The sequence below is a fragment of the Cebus imitator genome, unplaced genomic scaffold (assembly GCF_001604975.1).
Source record: "Cebus imitator isolate Cc_AM_T3 unplaced genomic scaffold, Cebus_imitator-1.0 Scaffold21, whole genome shotgun sequence".
Classification (NCBI taxonomy): domain Eukaryota; kingdom Metazoa; phylum Chordata; class Mammalia; order Primates; family Cebidae; genus Cebus; species Cebus imitator.
In genome coordinates this window covers 9,680,803-9,684,352 of record NW_016107336.1, presented here as the reverse complement: position 1 = coordinate 9,684,352, position 3,550 = coordinate 9,680,803, and the positions used below count along the sequence as shown (strand labels likewise).

The 3,550-nt window shown below is 41.1% G+C and overlaps 1 long non-coding RNA gene across 4 annotated transcripts in view; it reads right to left on the bottom strand.

Moving 5' to 3' along the window:
- Window positions 1-558: 558 nt before the first annotated feature.
- Window positions 559-3,550, bottom strand: part of LOC119470070 — a 30,922-nt gene continuing 27,930 nt past the window's right edge. For 2 of the 4 annotated variants that reach the window (XR_005198944.1, XR_005198941.1), the window contains exon 2: window positions 559-1,855. This is a non-coding gene — a long non-coding RNA (uncharacterized LOC119470070). Of the gene's footprint in view, window positions 1,856-2,062; window positions 2,806-3,550 lie in introns of all 4 variants that reach the window. The other 2 variants (XR_005198943.1, XR_005198942.1) reach the window with 2 other exon arrangements.

The window sequence follows — 3,550 nt, the reverse complement described above, 5'->3', positions numbered from 1 at the left end:
TCCTTCAAGGCTTCCACTCAATCATGGGTTGGAAACAGGGTAGAAGGTGACAACTGTATTCATTGTTTTTACTGCTGCCCTTGAGGACTCTCTCTTGCGGGTTTTCTGTCTTCATTCTGCAGTCTATTCCCTAATACTTTTATTAATGCATTCTACCATTAAAATCCATTTTTAATGGGCAAAATATTTACACAGACACTTCACAAAAATAAAAGATATATAAATGGTCAATAAGCATAAGTACAAGTGCTCGGCATCAATATTCATCAGAAAAATGAAAATTAAATTGAGATACCAGTAGACACCCTCCAGAAGGGCCAAGATTTTAAAAGTCTGAAAACATTCCTGCCAGAAAGGCTCTGAAAAAAAAAAAAAAAAAAAAAAAAAAAAAAAAAAAAAAAAAAAAAAAAAAAAAGAAGTCTGAAAACATTAAGTGTTGGAAAGAACTATTTGATGGTTTCTGATAAAGTCGAACATACATCAGCCTTTTCTATGACTCGGCAATCCCATTTCTAGGTATTTACTCAAAAGAAATGAAAACATATGTCTACATAAAGATGTATACAAGAATAGGTATAGCAGCTTTATTCATAATAGCCAAAGTTTGAAAACAAACCAGGTATCCATGGACAAAAGAATGCATAAACAAATTTTAGTATAGTCATACAATGGGATAGTATTCAGCAATAAAAAGTAACAAATCACTGATACCCACAACACCACAGATAAATCTCACAGGTATTTTTCTGAGCAAAAGAGCCAAATACAAAAAAGCATGTGCCATTTGACTTCTACGTGAAATCCTAGAACTGAGGAAATTGATCCATGGCATCAAAAGTCAGAACAGCAGTTACCTTGAAGGGTTATTGATTGGGAAGGGGCACAGGGAACCTTCTGGGGTGGTGAAAATGTTCCATGTTGTCATATGCATGGTGCTGACTTAGAGTACACGCTTGCAAAATTTCATCAAGCTGGACACATAACACATTTTACTTTAAAAAGTATACTTCACTAAAAAAGCAATAACATATAAATAAACGTGCAAGTGTAAATTATGGGAAAGTTTATGAAGAGCAGGTAATAAAATAAAGCCCAGAGCTAGAGATGAGACAGGAGCCCAGGTCTGCTGAAACATTCACTCTCCCTGTAGACCATGCTTCTGCAACAGAAAGTAGGGCTTTCTCACACACAAAGGCAAACTTTTTTCCCTAATGGAGTCCAGAGTCTCTGCTCAGCAACCTATGCGGAATTTGGGGTGTTCGTTTGGACAGTGAATCACAGCTCATGAGGATGAGAGTCCTTCAGCAGCTCAGGATTTAAATAATGATGTGTCAACATCTGCCTCCGATGACTCAGATTTAATCTTAACAGTGACCTTGTAAGCTTGCAGGATTATTAGAGCCAGCCACACAGACACAAAGAATATTAAAGTTGTTTGTCAAAAACCTCTCTGCTTCTGTCAAGAAAAACTTCCAGAAAAGAGGAACACACACGCTCAAAACAGAAGCACCTCCGACTGGAAACGGAAGGAATGAGGTGCCATTTATGCCTACTTTGCCAAGAACGACAAGTTGGAAGGAGTAAACTTCTCGTGTTTGCAGCTTTAAAGGAACTCCAAATTTCTTATGTTGCTCAAGGAGTCATCATATTGCAATGCTTTCAGATTAAAATTTTATGCCTCTTGGACACTTTCTTATCTTCTTTACTTTATGCTGAAGTCAAATATTCTCAGTGATTGCCCCAAATCTTACTGGACTTGGTGACTAGGAATCTGCCTTCTTGTCCTACTTCTGTCGTTACTAATGTAGATTTTTACACAAGCCACATCAGCTTCTCTGAGTCTCAGTTTTTTCATCTGTGAAACAGAAATAAGTATTAAGAGTTTGCTATTAAGAAGTAGTACAGAAATTACAGACAGGCCTGGCGCATGCACTAAGTACTCAGCACTCATGAGCTGCCTCTAAGCCTCCACACTGTGAAGTCCCATGCAGGCTTTGCCCCTTCCCATCTCAAAAGTAGGCCCAGAATGTATCAAACAAGTGCCAAGGGGAACCAGCCTCACCAGGGATGTGGAACTGACCGGCAGGTGTCCCACAGAGTCTCAGTGGGTTCTTTTATTCACAACGTACGCCTGACAGCATACTTAGGACCAAACAATGCTACAAAGTACTTTCAGTGGACCGGCTCGGTGTGGCCTCCCCGCGTCTTTAGGAGCCCTTATAAGGCCCTATCATAGATTGAAAAGCTGAATGAAGTTCAAAGCGTTATGTGAACACACAGCTAAAAGATGACAGAGTCAAGGTTTGAACACCAGACCACCTGGGCTGGGAAAGTCTGTGGCTTTTCTCAATTCAACACAATTAGCAAGTCCTTGGGTGAAAGATTCACGAACCCAGAAGAGGAAAAAACGCGACTATTTAGTTTTCTATTGCTGGGTAACCAAGTACCCTCAAAACTTAGTGTGTTCATACATTTATTTTATTTTTCCACAATTCAGTGGGTTGGGATTTCTGGATTTCAGCTGGGAATTTGGGAATCTAGGGCTAGAAAATCCACTTCCAAGAGGGCTTCTTCACCCATGTCTGGTACACCTTTTGCTCCTTGGCCTTTCTTCCTCTCCACATGGCATATCATCTGGTGGTCTCAGGAGAGTCATACTTCTTATATGGCCGCTGGCTCCAAGAGGCAGGAAGCAGAAATTATTAGGCTGGCTAAGGGCTCCACCCCAGATCCACAAGTTCACTGTGCTGTCGGTCAAAGCAGTCTGCGGTCAACTCAGAGTCAAGGAGATGAAGAAAATTCTCTCTTGAGAAAGGCATGGCCAGGGCACACTGAAGATGTGAGATGGGGGGGTGCTATTGTGGCCAATTTTGGAAAAGTTCATCCGCCACAAATCCCCTAAGGGTTCTATATTTGCAAACGTGAGAACCAAGGACCACATTATTCCTATAACCCAATAACAGTAATAAATGCGGTGCTTTACTGATTCTAAAATACTTTTTATGAGGCATGTATCATCAAATGCTCATAAAACCCTGTGAGATCAGCATTATTTACAGAGGAAGAGAGGAGAAAGGGTTTGTCTAAAGACCTGTAGACAGAAAGTAGTCAGTGTGTTTGGGACTTCTGTGTTTGCTCTTCTGGTGTGATAGGATTGTGATGGGTAGATATGAGAAGGAGGGCTCAGGGGAATTCTATTTCTTACTACAGGGTGTTTGGGAAGAGTGTTTGGTGTTTGCCTCTTATGTTTAAATCAGTGTGCTACAGACATATTATTATAAAAACCAATCATGTATGTGGCTCTTTCTACCTTACCTCTGACATAAAATGTCAGAACCCTGTCCCAGCAGGTGTAGGGCTTAGGTTTCTAGTTACAACTGGAGCCACTGGGAATATAATAAAACCACTGGAATCAATAAGAATAAGAGTCCCGGCCGGGCGCGGTGGCTCAAGCCTGTAATCCCAGCACTTTGGGAGGCCGAGGCGGGTGGATCACGAGGTCAAGAGATCGAGACCATCCTGGTCAACATGGTGAAACCCCGTCTCTACT